General features: G+C 41.4%; 1 protein-coding gene across 3 annotated transcripts in view; it reads right to left on the bottom strand.

Annotated features, from left to right (window-relative positions):
• Window positions 1–16,681, bottom strand: part of RAI2 (retinoic acid induced 2) — a 66,286-nt gene extending 49,605 nt beyond the window's left edge. For 2 of the 3 annotated variants that reach the window (XM_030574108.1, XM_030574119.1), the window contains exon 1: window positions 16,542–16,681. The gene's annotated coding sequence lies outside the window, so the exon portion shown is untranslated. Of the gene's footprint in view, window positions 1–16,032; window positions 16,085–16,541 lie in introns of those variants that run through there. The other variant, XM_030574127.1, reaches the window with a different exon arrangement.
• Between the last annotated feature and the right edge of the window lie 4,898 nt (window positions 16,682–21,579).

The following is a 21,579-nucleotide window of genomic DNA, read 5'->3' as shown; positions in this document are numbered from 1 at the left end:
CTGTATAACATATAGAAAAGATTCCAAACATCAAACTGTGAGATATAAAACTGATGCCTACATTACAAAGGATACTGATGAAATCACAATCACCCAGAGAATAAAGTGTTTTTATACTGTATTCTGTGTATATTTAAAATGCAGGTATAGCCAAAAAAAAGATTATGTAGAAATAGCACCTTCTTAAATCAATAGATTTTATTCTGTTTAGGTTTTTTTAGCCCATCCATCACCATGGTAACTGAGCACCTCCCAGAATTAGGAAATTAAACAAGATTAATGTCCATCTTCCACCCTGCACACCTGTCCTGGAAACTGTATATGAAGCGAGTGAATTTTTGTTGTTGAGTAAATTAATCTATGCTCCCTCATACAGTGTCTCCTCACCACAATTCCCCACAGTGTGTCACCCACACTACCCCCAGCCTGGCAACCCAAATCAGCTCAGACCCTTCTCAAGCTACCCATGTGTAGTGTGAATCTGACAAGTTTATTTTGTGGTCAAATAGATTATTTTAATTCTCTAATATTGCAGAACCAAGGCGGTCTTGTGAGATGTCCCTAGATTTCTTTCTGCCTTGTACATCAACTGATTTGTTAGCTACAAGCCCAATCCTGAGGTGCGGAACATCCTCAACTCCAAAGGGCGTCAAGTGTGTTCAATATATCACAGGATATATTTAATCAAAGGTAATTTTTACTCACTGAACGTATTTTAAACAGTCAAAACTATTACCAGTTTTTTCTTTTAAAAAATCCCTTCATTCACGACTTGTTTGAAATACCCAAAGCAAAAAGAACAAAACAGTATTTTCTCTAGGTCTCTGACTATGGTGAGAGAGATATTCCTATCCTTTTCTGCATAGGTGCAGTCAAATGGTATTCCAGGCTATGGGCCAAAACTTGCCCTCAGTCCATGTGCTCAATTCCCATTGGCATCAATAATAACTCCACCATGGAGGGTAGCAGTAAATGGGAATATATGTGCAAGCTGCTCAAACAGTAGGTTCTGAATAATTCATTTTAAACTGTTGCACAGATGCAAAACATTACTGCTAATTTCAAACCAGCACGGAGGACTTTTCTTCGCCTGATGCAAGCATGTGACTCAGTAAAGTTAATTGAAGCTAGGGGGTGTCTCAAAAGGATAACAGGACTCATAGAGCATGTGTGTGTGTGTGAATACTTACAAAATGAAACCAAATTTCTAGAACACTGTGTAGAGTGTGCTTATATAACTGTCCTAAATCTGATTTCCCTGAAAATACACGGTACTATGTACTCATCTGTTGCCTCTTTCCAGGGTTACAACTGAATAAAGGAGTTGATGAAAACATATTAATTAATGTTACATGTATTTAACTATAAATAAGTTATATTCAATCTCTAAGAACCAATTCTACATAACATTTTCTATAGATGATTTTTCATGGGATGTATAAGTACAAAACCCATTATTTAGGGCCTGATTTGAATCTCAACTATACCAATGTAATCCTGGAGATACTTTACTGAAGTCAATCAAATTATACTGGTTTAAAGCAGAGGTGTCAGATCCTGCAACTGAAATCAGTAGGCCCATTTGAATGTATAGTTCTTGTGAGTAAAGTGCTTGAAGGCTCAGACCTATGTTTGCCAAGTCTCCAGGACTGTCCTGGAGTCTCCAGCAATTCAAGATTAATCTTTAATTAATCTTTAATTAAAGATTATCATATGATGAGACCTCCAGGAATACGTCCAACCACAACTGGCAACCTTACTCAGAGCCCAAGTGGGATCAGAATCAGGCTCAGAGAGCTCTACATGTTTAAAATCTATAGGTTTCTTTTTAAATCACTAAAAATCTCCATCTTTCATTGAAGTCATTCCTTATCCTTGACTAGCTACTACTATGAAGGAATTCACTGTAAAATATCAGCAGTGAGCAGAAAGCAACCCACATAAGTCAAGTTTCAATTAAAAGACATCACACAAAACAAGAATAGCAGTAGGAATCTTTACTGAATAAGCAGAAAATGGTGGCTACTCTTCCCATTTACCCTGGCTATTTTATTCTTCTTTTGCTATTTGAATTCTTACCATTAGATCCTCTTACTGGACGTAATATATACAGAATGGAAATAGCAACACACACACCACCTCTCAAAGGGTCCAAGAACTGCAATTAACACATTAAGAAATAATAACTGCCAAGGGAGCAACCAATATAAACAGCGTGTAGCTGATGTAGCAAGAATTCTGGTTGGAAAAGGAGTATCCCCTGGGGAATAGGAAGCAGAAAGGAATGGAAACATCTTCTAATATTGCCTTGCTGTTTAGCTGGGGAACACAGGAATCCATTTGTACATGTATTGCTTGTTTTAATACAAATATTTGTTACCAATACTTTAAACTAGAGCTATCTGACCATTAAATATGCTTACCAAAAAAATCAGTTGTTTTTCATTTTGAAGTGTTAGAAACTGACCTGTTCTTTACTATTTCAATTTTTTCTTCATTGTTTAAAAACAGAAAACACTGAAGTGTTTATCAATATTTTTGTTTACTGAAAACCATTGATAATGTTTTGATTAAAAATTGGAAAAAACTTAAATGACAAACTTTGACAATTGGCTATTTTTCCACCAAAAATTTTTCATTTTCAAAAAAGACTTCTTTAATTCAACTTTTTGGTTTGAAAAATTCAAACCAACTCTACTTTAAACCCTACTCAAAATACCTTGCGTTAAACATAACCAATATTTTTGACAGAAGGATGAATGGGAGGCATTGAATCACTGAGTATTTTTCATTCTTGGTTCATGATCCCTTCCATCTTTTAATCCTGACTTCTATCTTCAGGGGCAGATCCTCAGAGTGTGCAAACTGTGATTCCTCCATTGACTTCAATGAAACTATGACAATCTACACCAATAGAAGATCTGCCCCTGAGTGTTTAGCCATCTGACTTGCAAGCACAGAAGGAAACAGCCTCTGTCTTCTCCAGGGGCCTGATCCAATGCCTATTGAAGTAAATGGAGAGCCCCCCACTGACTTGAACAGGTTTTGTCTGTGAAGAAAAACTGAATGTCAACTGGGGTCTCTGATCCAAAGCACAATAGGGAAGTGGACCAGCTTTCTTGAGCTGAGATTGATAATCAGCCCCCTTGACTCTTTCAAATCCTTCAGAACCTGACATTGTGTCTTCCACGTAGTCATACTGAACCCAGTTCGCCAAAGGCATAAGAATTATATATTTTATATTTTTCTAACTGCAGCAAATCATCAAATCCTGACTTTTGTTTACATTTCAGAAGTAGCTATATTAAATAGTTACTAAAGTAATTATCAAATTTCAATATTTTTTTAAAAGGCAGTGGATTTAAATATTTAACCAATAGATTTAAATATTTATATTCTAGACCAGATCCTACCCCCCTTACTCACACTGAGTAATACCTTACTCTAAAAGGAATTCCGCTGAAACTACTAAAGGGTGGCAGAATAACCCTCAGGAAATTGCTGGATTTCTATAAAAAGAAAAGGACCTGGTCCTGGAACCCTTTCTCAGGCGAGTAATCCCACTGAAGTCAAAGGGAATAAGGAAGGGCTACCATGCCTATAATCTGGATATTACTGTATTACCGTTTAATAATTTTAATGAACAGGAATCAGGGCCTGATCATGTTCTCTTGAAGGCCAAAAGGAGCTGTTTTGACCTCAACAGCACCAGCAGGAAACCCTACATTTTTTTCACTGAAATTCAAAGCCAAGAGAATGACAATGGGAAAAATAAAATAATTTATAAAGCATCTTGCTCCAAGCACAACTCCCACTGAGAATCTCTATATCAATGTAAAAGACAGCTAAAATATCATAATTATAAACACTTTCATAAAATTCCAACAAATCCAGCCTAGCCAGATAAAAGGATGTAGGCGGCAATAAATACGGGGATAATAGTAGTCATGCTTAAAACCCACCTTTTGGGAGAGGGAAGTAAGATGCTTTTTAAAATGGAGGCAGATGCTTGTTATCCATTTGGTGAATCTGACTAGTATTTGAGAAACGTCCAGTCGTCTAGGATGGCTTGAGGCCTCTCTCTCATCATTCAGAATATAAGCTTTCTCAGCTAATAACGTGGCACTTCGTAGAAACGATATTATTTTTATTTTTCAATTTTGTGCGTTTTGTACAGAGCGCTGCTGTGTTCAAGTGAACTGAATAAAAGCATAAACAGCAAGTGCCATCTGGAGAACATTCTTTCAGCCTGCTGAGAAATAGCAGCTTGTGTGCACTACCTGTGATAAATAAACATCATTAAAAAGAGTCAAAAATGGCTTGTTTCTATGTGATATAGCTGCAGCAAAATGCATTTTACTTAACCCTGTAGTAGGGTGGTTTCCATCTTTATGACAAAAAACAAATTCTAAGGGTTTGTCTATATGGTACAGCAATGCATACTAGGGGAGTGTGATTTCTGAAGAGCATTAATGTGTTGTGCATTAATTAGCCCAAGTAAAACCCTGTTGGTGCATGCTAAATGTTCCCTAGTGTGCTTTAAAATAGTGTTGTTGAAACAGTATAATGTTAAAGCACACTAGTGCATTTTTAGTGCGCACCAGCAGAGTTTACATGGACTAATTAATGCATAACACGTCAGCTCACTCTAGAAATCACTCCTGTAGTGCACAGTGCTCTACCCTATCATGTATATAAGCCCTGAATGTTTGTTTCACAACCATTTTGTTAGTAACACTGATAACATAAATGTCAATCCAGCAAGTTCCTGTACTCCAACAGCAATGGTGCCTGCCACTAAACTGAGCAATCCATAGGCAATGGATTCAAAATCTGATGCCTCTTTACCTGGTTCTGAATGCCCAACATCACTAATGATGTCCTTAGATCTGCTAGCAAGAGTTGGAACAATTATTTGTGGGCTTTTTAAGTTGTCAATGTATCAGCTTGAAAAAAAATGTGATAGTCTTTTTCACTCCAGCACCAAGCCTGTCCAGCCTCTCTTTTCCTGCAACAATAAAGAATAAGCTGGCTGTGGGGCTCAGTTGATGAGATATGAGTGGTCAATGTGGTAGACTTCCATCCATCTTTTAGACTTTTGATGGCTGGCTCAAGTTTGAGACAAGCACCTCCCTCTTGTTAAGAAGTTACTTCTGATTTTAGCTTCTTAAGAGCAATTGTCAAATTTTGTACACGGGTGAACCCCTGGCCCATTGAACTTAATGGGTGTCTTTCTATTGCTTTCAGTGGGCTTTGGATCAGGCACTTAGTCAGCAAAGATGAGTTGGATAAGGATGAGAATCAGTAAAAGACATTGTAATTATTATCTGCTACTCAGCCACAGCTGGCAAATCTTGTTCCCATTGCCTTCACATTGCCTTCAGTGGGACCAGTATTTGGCCCCTCACTTGGAAGGGAGGTGGTTCTGACCCGAGGAAAATTACTGTAGTAAAATCAATGGGGGAGGGTGCAAGCAGAACCATATCTGCTCTTTATACCTGTGTGACCCTTCAGTAACTAGCAGCTGCTCAAATGTAACAGAGCAGAATTTGTCTCATACTCTCCAAAGCACTATGGGGACTCATCCCCCCTAGATCTGCCCTTCTATGCACAGTCTCCCCTTCTCTACATTCAGCTGCTTCCACTGCAGTTTTCCCCCTTGAACCTTCAAGTGGACACTTCACACAATTAGGTTTCAAGTGGGTAGGTAGAGGGGGTGACATGGAAGTTGGGAAGTCAGGTGGATGTTCGGGAGTCTGAGCTGCCAAGGGACACATGTCCATTTCTCTCTGGCCCCGCAGACCTTACCTGAAAAACACAATACACCAGGATTGGGCTCTCAGTCTGTAACACTGAACAAAAACATTTGCTTTTATCTTTTAAAAGTATTCTTTATTTATTTGTTACTTTCTATTGCCAAAAAAACTGTTTTAAAACCAGTTTTGGATATTCCCAACTTGACACATCATCTGCAGCATTCAGGAAGGGAGGACATGGTTCCTTATAAAATACAGGGCAGAGACAACTACCCCCTCTCCGTGAGAGGTGACCTGTACTCTCATGTTGGATGCCATACCTTTGATGAAGCACCTTGTGTAGGAAGGAAGGATTTGTTTGGTGGGATTTTAATTATTTTTCTTAAATTTTGATTTATAAGTTTCACCAAGCAACAGGAATGAAAATAAGTAACTTGTGAAATTAGATGATTATATAGCCCAAGACCCGTACTTGTCACCAAGGGCCCAAGTCCTCAAAGGAATGGAGCATCATGAACTCCCAGGCACTTGGCACATTCGCAGGGTCAGGTCCTATCTACAATAACAGAGTGCAGCAGAAGTCCATGGGCACAGAAAATCCACAGACTCAGTCCTCACTCAGATGATGCTGAATTCTCCAAAAAATAAATCACTGACATTTTAAAAATTACATTATTATGTTCTTAGAGTCTGGTCCTATAAGCCTTGCTCATACCAGTAATCAGCAGCTATTCTCAGGACATGTCTAAACTACAAACTTAAGTCGACTTAAGTTAAATTGACATACAGCCACCCACAGTAATTACTGAGATTTTCCACGTCCATACTATCCTCCTCCTATCGCTGGAGGCCTCACCAGAAGCACTTAAACTGACTTAAGAGGAGCAATGTGGAGAGCTAAAAGCATGGGCTCTCAGCTCCAGGTAGAGCTCCCCACTGGGAGCCCGGCTGCCATCCAGGCTCCCGGCTGGGCTGCCGCCCAGGAGACTCACTCCTTACTTTGTAGTGTAGACCAGGCCTCAATGAAGTCAAAGGATTTACTCACATTATATTTTATTATTTGTTCCTGATAGCACCTACAATGTGCCAGGATATGTACATACAAAGGAACATACAGTCTTTCCCTAAAGTATTTAGAATCTCAAAATAGACAAAGGGTAGGAGAAATGAAAAAACGGTTAGGATGCAGATTAACTACATCTTCTTGAAGCACTTGAAAAAAAATAATATTAGATATATTTATCTATCTGCTGTCGCACCTCAGTGTGTTCGCATGAGTAAGACTTTCCAGGATCAAGGGCTAAACTTCCTGGATATGAAGACAGGACTGCACTGATTTAGCTAGGACCCTGTCTTACTAGGTCTTGCTCATGTGAATAAGATTTTGCTGGATCAGGCCCACAGTGATATCTGTCTTGTTTTGCCTGCAGTCAAATTCAAACTATATGCAGTAATAGAAATGTCACCTTTCCTACCCATCTCAATTTGGTATCCATTTTAAAGCTTACCTTTGACCTTTTAACATGATTAATACGCTTAAAAAGATTTATAAAAGCACCAAACCTCACTGAATGGTAATTATAAACTATTTGTATTCATTTAAAACACATTTTCCATTTTTAATTTTTTTAGATGTCAAATTTAAAAGCAGGAATGATCAACTATAATTCTGCCATTTATTAGTTACTTTTTTTTTTAAATCCATGTTCAATGTTTAAACAGAGATACTGCCAGCATAACTACAGCAACTTACTACAAACATCTTCTGTTCCATCATTCCCTATATATTTAGACTCCTTTAAAGTGCCTATCTCAAAAGAGAATTTTCACAAATCAAATTGCACATAAGTATAGGAATCCAAAAACACAACCTACTGGCCTGACTAAAAATATGTTGTCCACTGTGAAAACACCCCCCACGACTAACCATGTCATAACCTTTAACCTATTATTTCAACAAGAGCCCAAGAGGGGAAAAAATTAAGCCTTACTGTATCCCCTGAAGGGAAACAAATGACAGTAAAGGGAGCAGTGAGTTCAGAACTGAAGATCCCTAATGGAAATGCCCTGCCCCTTTTAAAGCAGGAGGCTGCTAGCTTTAGCACCTCAACTGATTGGAAGTACAGCAGCATCTCACCTAGAGAAAGGTAGTCCCTGACACACCAAGTCCCAACCATTTAAGGCTTTATACTACAAAACCGATACCTCCAATTCCACCTGGAAACTAACTGGAAGCCAGAGCAGGTGTCACTCATACTAACATAACCATTACAGAGGGATAAAGAGCCACGAGGCCACATAATAGTCACAGCTACAGTTATCCACACCTTTCTCACCTTTAGATTAGACAACAGCATTGTGCTTTTTGATGGGGCTATGCATTAACGCCATTTAGATCCTTTGGTAACTTCAGATAACACAAAATGGGGCTGTCCGCTTATGAAGCACTGCTTCACTTACACAGCATATTGCACCAGACCTCTGTAGCTTATATCACAACAATCCTGGAGGGGCTCTCCGCAGGCAATGATACAGGACTTCTGGATCCGGAACTTGAGATACTGCTGCTTAAGCTAAAGGACTGAGGGCTAGCTTCACTAAGATACTTAGGTACTTTTAGGCACCTAGGGAAAAAAATCTCACAGGAACACACTCCAATTCATAAAGCCTGAGTTGGGTGCCTAGGCTTCCTATACAATGAACAGTGACAGATAGGTGCCTTAGACTGAAATTCACAAAAGCTGGCATAGTAGGTGAGGAGCCTCCTAAGTTAGACCATGGAAGATGTCAAATGAGACGGTGTATGCAACACCCCACCCCCTCACAGAGTTAGGCATCTAAATCTGGGCAGCAGGGAAGTGCCTTTCTCTGCCAGTGACTCAGCTGTGAACTCTCATCCACTGTGAATAAATAATGAAAGAACCATTGGGCCAGACAGAAAGCAAGCATGAGAATGACTGGGTAGCCTGATGGTTGGAGAACTTACCAGAGAGGTGAGAGACCCAGGATCCACTCCCCTACCCCAAAGACTTTTTTAAATTATTTACCCACAGTGGAACAGCTTCAACAGGAGAGACTGAGGGAGCCCACATCAGAATATCCCATAATCCGGTGGTTAGGTCACTCACCTGAGCAGTAGCAGATCCCTATTCAAATCCCTTCTCCCTCTCAGGCAGAGGAAGGACTTGAACCAGGGGTCTCCCACCTCCCAGGTGAACACCCTTACCATCAGGCTAGAAGTCATGAAGCAAGTCCTTCTCTTTACTCCCCACCATCCCACTTTGTGTAAGCTCACCTATAGGGAACCAATCTGGTAGGTGAGCTCTGAGTCCACCCACCAGGTCGGGCCCTGCAGGCATGTAAGGCAGACAAACACCTATCTTCACCTGGTTCGTGAATTACCCTGGGGCTCAGGCATCTGGACACCTGGGGCAGAGCATCAATGTGCATGCACAGAGGCAGAAACATAGAGAACTTTTACCACAAAAAGCTTTGGCACTAAGGGAGCTTAGGCACCTACACGGTGCAGCAGCAGCAGAGCAGGGATTTTGAAAATACCAGTAGGGCCTGATTTTGGGAGTCAGGTCCCTAAAATCATGGCACTTAGGCATCTAAGTCCTTTTGTGAATCTAGACCCAACTGAGCAGCAACTTGTCTGTTCAACTATAGAGGAAGAGTCCTCCCCTGAATAGTGATAAATAGCTATGCTCTGCAATTACTACTATCATCTTCTCTTTAAAACTCAGGAGAAAAAGCACCCTACAGTTAGAAATACACAGTAACAAGAAATTAGCAATGGACTATCATTAAGGATTCAGAGGCTGAAAAAGAACTATTGGAGCAATGCAGTTGGAGTGGCTTTTTAGAGTAAACTGATTATTTTCTTGCCATTAATGAATTATTTTTCACAGAAACGTCGGACTTGCCTTGTGCACTCCTGCAAATAACCCAGATTTGCCATGAAAAAGAATGCCTTGTCTACCACAGCATATAAAAGCCATTGTCCTCCAAGCCCTCATGTTAGCCACAGTGTTCATCTAACCTCTTTGTTATCATGTCACAATAGAAGCAGAAAAAACACTGAAAGTCTAAGTAAATTCTGATGTTTGATTCAAGACTGATCTTCCCACTATCCTACAATAAGTGAATACAGAGATTAAAACTGGGATTTTTCAAAGGTGCCTAAATGAGTTAGGCACCCAACCGCCACTGAAATATAGATAGGGTTGACCACCTAACTCCCTTAGCAGTTCAAACTGAGATTTTCAAAAGATCCTAAAGTAGGCTCAAAGACATAAAGAGAACTGCTTAGAGAACTGATGGGCACCCCACAGTCACATGTCTCAGTAGAAGGCTCGTTACCCATCAGAACTTAAATAAAAAGCTATGGGCATGACCAGTCCTGAAACTTGTCCACAGAACTCAACACATGCGAGGGAGGAAAATCAAAACCTACTTGTCAAATCAAAACAGCAATTAACTCACCATTCCCAACTATAGCTGCAGTTCTAGCCCAGTCTCCCTGAAAATGCTTCTGCAACTAATTTAAAGAAACTGAGGTTCATTGTGGAAGTGTCAACGAGATTAGGTTCACAAAGACTGTAATGGGCAATGAGAAAGAAGGTGGTAGAGGTGGGGAATGCCTGACAGATTTGGGTTAGCTCTTGAAGACATTCAACCTCCCACTGGATGTGTGACAAAAGAATTTTCCAAAAATTGTACCATATTAGTAACCACAGTCTGCGTTCAAAGAATTGTTCCTGAAGCAGCCTCTGAGGTTTGTATTCATACAACACAAAACCAGAGAACAATATGTGACAGAGAGAGTCTACTGATATTTGTGGCACTGTTGCTAAGGCTCCCCAAGAGATCCAGCCAGACACAAGACAACATTAAAGCATGCCTCCACCTTCTCTGTTCACATCCATGAGCTATTATTTAAACACATACATTTAGTAATCTTATAATGCAGTCCTGTAAGATCACTCAATTAGAACTACAAAATTACTCTCCAGTTTAGCTGACCTGATACATGAAACATTGCCTACGTGACAATGAAGCTATGGTGGGGATCAGTAAGGGTAGTAAGGTGTGTGCACACACACACATATATATAAAAGATGGAAGGAAACCCAAAATTACTAAACAAGATTACACTGTGGATGATGTGGTTTCTTCACACATCTGATATATAGCATCTTTTCAGGTGTCCTGTAAAAGGGGACCAATTTGAAAATCTAAGCTGCAGGAATTCCTGAGGAAAATTAAAAAATGCTAATGACCACCAAGAAGGAAGGTGCCTAAGATCTTGTACCAAAGTTACCTCCATCTTTTTGTGACCTAGACCCTTTTGGAACAATTGCAGAATGGCATAAGGACTGAAAGAAAAAAAAAGGGTTTGTTTTTTTTAACCAAGTCTACAGAAGTTATAGCTGGTTTTCTGAGAGATGTTTTGAAATGTTCTACTGCATTTTTATTCTAGAGATGCAGCATCGGAAGGTGTGACCCAATACAGTCTAATCCCAAAACAAAACAATTCATAGCTATCACTACACATTGTCAATGCAGTCCTTCCACCCAAATAAAAAAGCAAACATCCCTGTCAATCATTTATCCATTACAAATTGTAACAAGAGTATTTGCCAGCTCCCATTTTGCTTCTCTCACTCTCTTGTTCACTGCTCTACAAAACCACCATTTCAGTTCTCTAAGCATACAGACTCATGAGCACAGTTAGTACAGCTACAGCATTTTGATTTTCTTAATTTTTTTTAAATGCTCTCCAAAAGAATACCGTATAAGACACTAGATATTGCATTTTCATTCTCTTATTGGAGCCAAATAGGTGGCTCCATTGTCTGCGCAATGCATTCCACAGCTAAGGCAAGCGAATGTCTAGTAGTGTTGTTTATTCTTTATTTTTTCAAAGATTTTTACTAGAATAACATTTTTTAAGGTTACCTTCATTTTTTCTAATAGGTAGTGCCTATGTGACAAACGTGTACTTAGCGCCTGTAACAGTCATGTGATTTATGTAGAAGTAATTGGGGTTAACCTACAGGCTACATCAAATGTCTCATATTTGGCCCCATCCCTGGGACTTGGAAACATCTGAAATAAATAAACCCATGTGTCACTTAAGAGGGTCTGGGCCTAATTACAATCATTTGTATTTTTTTGGAAGCAAACTGCCACTTCAGCCTTCTGTCTTTAAGTCCAGAGCTAGCTTTTGTGCTCCTCTGGTACCCAAGTGAAAATATTACTCTTTCAGCAAGACTTGTGTTTTACTTTGACTAGCAAGGCCGCAGCAACCCCCCTGTCTCTGGCTCTTTTCGATGCTAAAATAAGAAGCTTGTTGTTATTCCAAGAGAGCTGCTTGCTTCCACCTCCATTCTCTGTTGACTTACACAGATGACAGCATAGGAAACTCTCGAGGTACCATTTGCTGACCACCTTTTTGTTACATTACTATTTATGATGTGCATTACAGTTACGCCTAGAAGCCCCAAACACGATCAAGGTCTATAAACACAGAGTGAGTGAGAGTCCCTGCCCTGAAGAGCTGATAACCTTTCTGTGCCACAATTCCCTTACCCTTTGTCTGTTTTATCTATTTTGACTAAGTGACTTGCCCAATGCCACATAAGAATATTGCAGTAGAGCCAGAAATTGAACCCAAATCTCCTGTGTCCCAGACCACAGGATCAATCTTCTTCATTGCATATGGACACACTTTTTCTACTGTAATCCACATTACTCTGGGCTCTAATCCAGCATGAGTTTCAAATGGCTGTTCACTGAAGATTACAGCCTTCTGAAGCTGCAACCTGTCCAGATCCACCCCCTTAACACAGACTCTATGCCTTCGTCTAACCACCTCCAATTACTTTATCCTAGAGACTCTACTTTGAATGCAGTCCATGCACCTTATAATGCTTATAATTTGTGTTCTCATTAGAAGGCAGTCAGCACCCCTGGAAAAAATATAATTCTGGAGGTTCTTGATGCAATGAGACTCAGGCAGATCTTTTTACTGGTGCTGTTTCAGAATTTTATACACACACAGAAGCTAAATGTCACCCTAGCTTAATTTACAAGCATCTACCTCATGCTCAAATTTGACTTCAGCCATATTGCAAGTTAAAAATGGGTTTAGAGTCAGAGTTCAAGGCCAGAAGGGACTACTAGATCATCTAGTCTGACTCCTGTGTATCACAGGCCATCAACCCCATTCAGCACCCGCACACTAAACCCAACAACCAAAATTAGACCAAAGTATTACAGCCCAGAGGAGACTAGGTTATTATGTGCCACAGGCCGAGAACGGGAGGGACCGAAGAGCACCAATGCCTGACATCCTCTCAATAGCAGGGAAATGATTAAGTGAGATATGCCCAGATAATCCTGGCAAGTGACCTGCATCCCAAGCTGCAGAGGAAGGCAAAAACCAAACAAACCCTAAGGTCACTGCTAATATGACTGGGGGTGGGGAGATTCCTTCCTGACCCCACATAAGATGGTCTGTAAGCAAGAACCAGCCAGCCAAACACCTGAGAGAGTGAATGCCTAGTGCCACCTCAGAGCCCTGACCCACTCCATCTCCCATTGTGGCCATTTCTCATGCTTCACAGAAAGGAGATTTAAAATAAAATAAAGGATTAGATTACATTGGGGGAGGCTCTTTCAATGAGGCCCCAAATGGAGCTTTGCTCTTACCATAAAAACCTACCACAAAATTGATCAGAGACTCTAAGGACAAAATATCGAGAGTGCTAGAAGAAATTAATGAACTGCACTGAAAGAGGTCTGTGGGAAAATTTGTATTGTATTTGCATCTTATTGGACCCAATCCCCAGGTACATATTCAGCCCATAGTATCTAGCAGCAGTCAGTGTCACTGATGTCTCTCTTTCCAAGAGTAGAAGAACTCCCCAAATTCACATATCAAATGAAAAGAAAAAGGAAGCACTCTGATTTTACTTCCTATATATCAGCGGTTCTCAAACTATGGGGCAGACCTCCCAAGGGAGGCACGGGAAAAAGGCAAGTGAGGCGCGAGCTGTGTGCTTTTGTTTGTTGGTTGGTTTTTTAAGAGCTCTGTCAACTCCAGGTGGCTGGAGCTCATGAAGAAGGGCCATGCATGCCAGGGAGGTAGGGATAAAAGGACAGCTAGAGCCCCGCCGCAACAGAGTTGACAACCAAAGCCCCGCCACCTGGGCTCGCTTCCTCCCCTCCACCGCTCTCAATCCCTCACCGCTCCCTTCCTCCATCCCCCCAGTCCATCACCAGGAGGCAGTCCAGGCTCCAGCTCTCCTTCCTCCCCTCCTCCCACCTCTCTGGATACGTTGGGGCTCCAGCTACCAGCCCCCAGGGTGGCGGCAGCAGTGCAGAAGTAAGGGTGGCAATGGGTGCTAAGTCTGCTGTGAAAAGCGATATTACTTCAGTGCTGCTGCTGGTGCTGTGCTGCCTTCAGAGCTGGGCACCCAGCAAGCAGCCACTGCTCTCCGCTCTGGCTTCAGAGCTGGGTGGCAGTATATGTACTGTTGGGGTTGGAGTCATAAATGATTAAAGACACAAAAAAGGGGGGCCCGATCACTTAACCACTGCTATATATAATTGTAATTGCTATATATAATTGTAATTGCTAGGAATACTCCAGAGTTCTATATTATTTTAGTAATTAAACATAGTCTTGCCAGTTGCCAAAGGGAAAAATATATTGTTATTTTCAAATTTATTTTAAATTATTTCCCTAGAGAATAAGCTACATAGATTAAAGAGGTGACAATGAAAAAGAGAAAATGTGATCTAAACAAATAAGTGTTAATATAAAAGAATCCGGGAAATCTTCAGCAACCAAATGATCCTTCCTCTCAAACCAATACATTAAAATTAAAATTACAGATTACAATTTACCTCACTGCATTTTTCTTGTATTTTATGTAAAATTTTCTTCTAAAAATTTTATTCAGACTGAAAATAACCCCAGAGAAAACTAATGTAAACAACTGCAAAAAGAACCAAGCAAAACCAGCCTTTTAAGAAAAGATGTTATCTGTTTATCTCCATCACTGAATACTCAAGACTTCGCACTATACCATTTGGTTCATGTAAAACTTCTTTAGTAAAATATTTACATATTCTTAAAAATCCAAGATGATGTGCATCCAAACCTCACTACTCTGACACCAGTGGCACATAACCCATAATTACCTAGTCCAGAAGAAGCAATTAACTCTCTCTACTGTAGATAACAAAGAACACAGGTGACAATTTCTCTTCCTGGCAACCTTCTCTATGAACCTGAACAATGAAAAAGGAAGTGATGCAACTTTTGAACCATAAATCATCCAAGTGTTTCACTACTGATTATGAAAAATATCTACATAACAGATTACTGTCAACCTTTAAATATATACCATTTTTTTTAAATTTCTCTCTAGCTTCAATTTACTTCATTGATGCATTTGAACCACTGATAACTGGGAAGTGTTTTTTTATTGTAAAAATCGGACCACCTTATCTAAATTATGTCTCTCACACACATGCAAAGGTCCCCACTCCAGATCCCCAATAATTATTTTTAAAAGTTTTGTAAAGAGGCGCTTTGTGTACATGCATGCTCTTCCCCTTCTTCCTTCAATGTTTACACACCATTTCTCCCTTACTGTGTCCAAAATCCACTCTTGGGACCTCTACAATTGAAACACAAAGCAGCAGCTGTTTGGCAACATTTCTAACCCTAAACAGCAACTGTGATGGGATTTCATTTCACTAAACATTCAGACCACATTCAGTTCGATGTGACACAACAGTCATGGTTTACAACAAATGTATATGAAATCAACACTTTCAGCCTGAAACGCCACATCAGACGCAGGATTTGTTTGTGTTAGCCAATATTATTGAAAAGAGTTGGACAGAAATGTAGCTAAGGCAAAAGAATAATACCACAATTCTCTGTGTGTTTGGCTTTATACCTGGGGACTTCATATCTTCCCCGTTTGACCATTTCCCAGAACCTCCGAATGTTTATTATAAGGCTCCCGAAGTGCATACATATCACAGAGCCAATTCTGACTGCTACAGCGCACACGTAGTTAGGTGCGGGGAGGTATTTTACAAAACCCTTGAAAATGCAAGTTCACAGCAAACCCTGCTCCTTGGAGCCGCAGTGAGCAGACATCGCTTTTCAAAAAAACGCAATTCACGCTCCCAGCCACAAATCTAAGGGGAGACGGATGCTCCCCAACAAACAATCCCTCCTATCACCTACCAAAAGGCAGTTTTTGCGTTGTTCCGCTGGATGCAAACAGCCTCCTTCCTCCAACACCAAGCCCGTTCCCTTCGCACCGCCCGGCTGCGCCAATCACCCCCAAACCCCCACTTTGCTTTCCGATCCCCCCCCCCGTTGCATAGCCAACCCCCCACCCTTTTCCCCCTTGTCTGTGGCAAACCCTGCAAAGCAGCCTCTCGGTGCCGGCTGCTGCCCGTGCAAGGGGTAGCGCGTCCAGCCCCGCCGCTGGCTTTGCAAGCCGCCAGCTTTCTCCTCCCCAGGCGGCTCCAGCGACCTGTCAGCCGGCTGCACCCTGCCACCCACCACTGATGTCACCTTCCCAATAATGACCGTGCGGACTCGCCCCCTCCCGCTGTTAGCCTGATACATCCTGGGGGGGTCACCCTTCAGCAACACCCCCCCTCCTCCTCCGCGCAGGCAGGCAGGGTCCCTGCGCACCCACCGCTCCCCGGACGGGGCTGCACCCTCTGCTCCGCAGCGCGACTCACCTCCGGCTCTCCCGGCGGCGGCGGGCACAAGCCCCTAGCTGGGCTCCATGGAGCGCGGCCGGTGTCACGCCCCCGCTGGACCGGGGGGCGGAGAAGGCTGCGCCTGCTCTGGCCGGGCTGGGGGGAGGATCCTGCGTCGCTGTCAGCCTCAGCCGCCGCCGCCCGACTGGCGTGGCCGAGCCACTGTACGTGCCGCGGTGCTGCCCGCCCTCCCTGTCCTTGCTGCTGGCTGGGGAGCCGCGTCTCCCGCTCCCCCGCCCCTCCCCACGCGAGGCTGGGGGCAGTGGGTGGAGGAGGTGTCCCCGCCCCCCCGGGTGCACATGCCGGGGAGTGTCACGTCTCCCTCCCCTTCCAAAATCGCTCGCTTGCCCGCCACGGCGCATGCCTGATGCGGGGAGGAGGATGCGCCTGAGCCGCAGTGAGGCCACTGCCGCCCCTGCTTCTTCTCCGCTCGCCGCTGGGGCTCGGGCAGAGCCTCTGCTCCTGGGGGGCAGCTGAGAAGGGCCCAGTGTGGCCCTATGTGCAGGGGGGAATGGGGGGGCGGGAGCCGGAGGGTGACGGGAGCAGGCGGAAAACGGGGAGCAGGCGGATTGAACAGGGCGTGAAGGGAAAGGGGGGTGTAGAGGGGGGTGCCGGGATTCAGCGGGTGTGGGGGACACTGGGGTGCTGGGGAAACTGGCAAATGGGCTGGAGAGGTGGGACAGACCGAAGTCAGGATCCCAAGCGGAAGCTGGGGCGTTGCTGTTCGCTCAGTTCCCCACCCCTTGCTCCGCACCCCCATCGCGGGGGGGGTCTCTTTAGATCTTGGTATGTAGGTGCAGGGCCCCCTTCTGCAACTGGATCTGCATGGGGGGGACGCCGGCTTCTTCGCGGTGCCCCGGTGGCTTCAGTTGGGGTCTGCTGCCCTCACTGAACCTGTTGTAAGAGGTGGCCCATAGTAAGCAACCAAACAAACACACTGCACCTTGGAAAGGGTCACAGGATTTTTAACCATAAGGTTTACAATACTATCCTGACAATCTCATAAACACCTAGAGAAGGCGGAGGCAATGGGACCTCTACCCTTCTAACAGGAGTGTTTTGGCCTATATCCCTCCACTTTGTGCGCCCTGTTTTTCCTCTGTCCCAAAGTTGACCATGCTCCCCTACAGTGCACGCTCTCCTACCCTTTTTTTTTTACCTTGATCCCTTGCTGTGGTTTTTCTTTTGCATCTCCATTTGCCCCTGCAACTCCTATACCCTCATTACTCCTCCCCAACCCAGCTGTTACCATCTAACCCCGTTTTTAAAGCGTTTTCAGATGCTTTAAATTGCTGTTAGTGGCACTAGCAGCTTATTGGATGGTTCTGAGCATTAAACTAAAGCCATGTTTAATATTACCTAATATGCTTTTACATACACATTATATAAATGATTGAGTTTCCATCTGGGTTTATGGTGATATTAACAAGCTACTCCAAACTGGGAGTTGTAGTTTATGACATCATTTCAAAATTTTTGATTGGACCCAGATCAAATAAATTATGGATCTAGAAATACTAAAGGAAACACATTCCCTTTTATCACAGCATCATTGGAACTAATAAGGGGGAAAAGACTTATTAGGTCATCTGATCCATCTCCCAAATAGACTATAGGGGACACTCCTGCACTATCTTTTAGTCCTTTGTGCAGTTTTGTTTGAAATGTTTCTCCACTCCCCCTGAGGAATCTAGGTCAAAGCTACATGCTAGTAAACCTATTGACTTATTCCCAAGTATCATGAGGTTCTTGGATTTTTCCAAACTGCAACTGCGTAGATGTAGGGGAGACCCTCTTCCCTGTTAGCAATATAGGAAGGGCAGAGGGGTCACCACTCCCAGGTGGAGAACCCATGAACAAGTAGACCTGGTAGATTTATTAAACCTAGATGAGAAAATCCTAGTTTTTTGATCACGTCTCAGAACAGAGAAATATATTCTACTGAGATGGAGATCATTATAAATAAAATATGAGTTAACTTGTTGATATGGAAAGAAATACTAGACATCATAAAACCTTTCAGTGTCATATAGCCTAATTTTCTTGAGTAGATGAATAAATATAACATTCCTTTCTCTTCAGCTTTTCTAATCTTTCCTTTGCTTTCCCTATTTGTCTTAACTTTTTTCAAAGGCACCAACTACCACAGTCAAGGCTTTCTGTACACTACAGCAAGCTGACCTAAATTCTGTGACATGGTGTCTGGATGCAACAGCACACTGATGGACCTGAGTTGAATAGTAGCTTCATTTAAATTTTAAAATGGTGGGGTTTGGTCAATTAAATATGAATATAAATAATATACTCAGTGAAGGAGCCTTTGTGATTTAATATGATATTGCATTTAACTGTGTATTGTCCTCAACTTTTTAATTTTTAGTATTATGCAGAATTACATATTGGAAATGCATAACTGGATTATAGAAGCTGTGAGGGGAAGCAGAAGGGTCTTGTAGATGAGTAGAGGACAGTTGGGACTTTGAGCTCTGGAAAAGACAGTTTAGGGCTATGGGATGGGAACAGTACCTGGATGCTCTCAGTAATGATCAGCAATAGAACAGATATTCATTTAAACCGTAATATTTAGATTTCAGAATCAACACCCCATTGAGATGAGTGGGAAAGCTATTGTTTCAGGATTGTCAGGACTCATAGATAGCCAACATTTCACCAACATACACTGAGTTCACAGTTCCAAGGTTTCTTTATAGGCACGAAGGCTGTATGAGAACCATGATTTTAAAAATAAATAATATGTACGTTCTGGAGCACAATTCTTTGGCAAAGGGTGGATTTCACAGCAAATCCCATGGCGGTGGAATCAAGGAATATATGAAAGGTGTTAATATAACAGCTAGCATCTATAGTTCTTAGGTAGATTACAGAGGCTTGAGAGGGTCTCTTTTTTCTTCCCTCCTCTAAATATTTTAAAACTATGAACTTGACTTTAAAGGAGACCCCTAGAGGAAATTACAACCATTCAGTGGACAATTGGAGAGGACATTACATTGTATTTCACAGTGTAACATACATAAGGACACAGCCTGCCTTGTAATGGAAGATTGTTATATTCTATTCAGACACTTGGAATGGAAAGCAGTGAGGTTTGTGGTGGTGTTACAAACTGTAACAATACAACCTAATATTAAAAGAGAATAAATGGAATGGTTAAACAAGATGTTAACTATTGTCAATGGGATAGTAGCAATGTTAGTTGTAAGTGTACTACACATGAAAGTTTACTGGGTGACAGACCTCTACAAAAATCCTCATGACCCTCAAGTCGGTAAAGATGGTGCTATGCATATATTCCTATCAGAAATATATGTGCAGAAATATGCCAGAAATAATCGAATCTAGCAGTGGCCTGGGGACAGTGACCTTAATTTAAAATCAATTAAAAATCCCTATGTCAGTGATGGCTGATTGCCCTCTTCTCATGTCTCAAACTGATGCTCTCATAGTCCTGCCATGGTCAATGTCACTAAACAAGTTGGAAAGCATTATATCATTTTGCTGTATGTCTCTTGAGGAAAGTGAGATAGCACAGCCTCAAGCACTTCACTGTGTTAGTAAGAGAGCAATTATTATTTATTAATTTATACAGCTCCATGAGTGTGCACCAGCATGTCTACCTCATCCATGTATCCCAATGGCATTTCCTAAAAAGTACTTATCTTAATAACATAAACACTACTAGTGCTAGAATAGAATCCTGTTTCTGTTAGGAACAATTTGCTTGGGTTGCTATGCTTAGGGCAGCTAAAATAAGGATGCAAATTAAGGGGCCTGAATCTGTAAATCCTTACATACAAGAGTAATTTTACTCATGTGATTTACAGGCATAAATGTTAGCATAATGCAGCCTTAGTACTGCTTGTGCATCTTTAGGGAATTTGTACATCTTTTGGTGGCAAAATTAAAAGACCATTTATCTAGTGGGCCTCCAATAAGTATCAGGACTCTCTGCATGGACACAGGGTGTGCACTAGTGGATTCCAATACAGAATCAGAACCTTAATCTGTACTTGTTTTAAAGTGGTCAGGATCATTTTGTATATAGGTACTCTAGCCATTTAATAGACTATTTTTAGTGGTAATCCTAACAAGGTTCTTTTATTTCCTACTACAAAGCACCATGAGTAATCCAATTGGATCACACATCTTTGCATTATTCTTGATTGCATAGAAACACTTTGATCACATCAATGCGATATGTATTGAAAGAAATGCTGTCACATTTTGTTATTAATGCAGCAATCCAAGATGGATTAGAAGTTTTAAATTGGATTCATGAAGTATAATCAACACTGATACTATGAGCTGTGTGAGGTTTGTAATCCAGTGTGTGCATATCATTTGTTCTAAACTCTCTAGAACACAGTAAATGGGTGAGAGCATATAGCATAGAAATTCTGAAGGGATGCAAGATTTTTAGTGACAGAAGTAATTTTCAGCTTTTGAACCAATAAGGAATGGACTGCAAGAAGACTCAGGCATCTTTAAAAATTGTTAAAGGCATTGTGTATTATAAAAAAGAGTAATGAATAAAAGAATTTATAAAACTACATTATTATTATTTGAGTTTTCATGTGGTCATAATCCACTTGAGTTGCATGGTTTATTTCATCACTGTAGTTCAACAATGGATTTATGTAGCCTCTTGTGTTACCACTTGCTATATATATCAAGAGGTTTTAGTGGCATAATAATAAATGACAATGGCATTGTTTAGCAGTTTGTGATGTCACCATAATGTCATGTAATGTTTGACATGCAATGTTCATCTTAATGTAGTTATAACCTAGCTCACATTACTGAGTTATTTTAAACTTTTTTTAAAAAAGGAAATCACATTAATGGGTGGTGCTTCAAGTCACAGTGTATTATTGGTTTACTGACGGAATTTTACATTTTTTAAAACTATTCTGTTACTGAGACCGTGATATAGAGTTGTGGTGTCAGTTTTTTAGACTTGACTTCTGGGATCAAACAGAGGAAAATATAAATTATATCA

This window comes from Gopherus evgoodei, chromosome 1 (genome assembly GCF_007399415.2).
Source record: "Gopherus evgoodei ecotype Sinaloan lineage chromosome 1, rGopEvg1_v1.p, whole genome shotgun sequence".
Classification (NCBI taxonomy): Eukaryota; Metazoa; Chordata; order Testudines; family Testudinidae; genus Gopherus; species Gopherus evgoodei.
The sequence above is the reverse complement of the archived record's forward strand: the minus strand, read 5'-3'. Positions and strand labels throughout refer to the sequence as shown.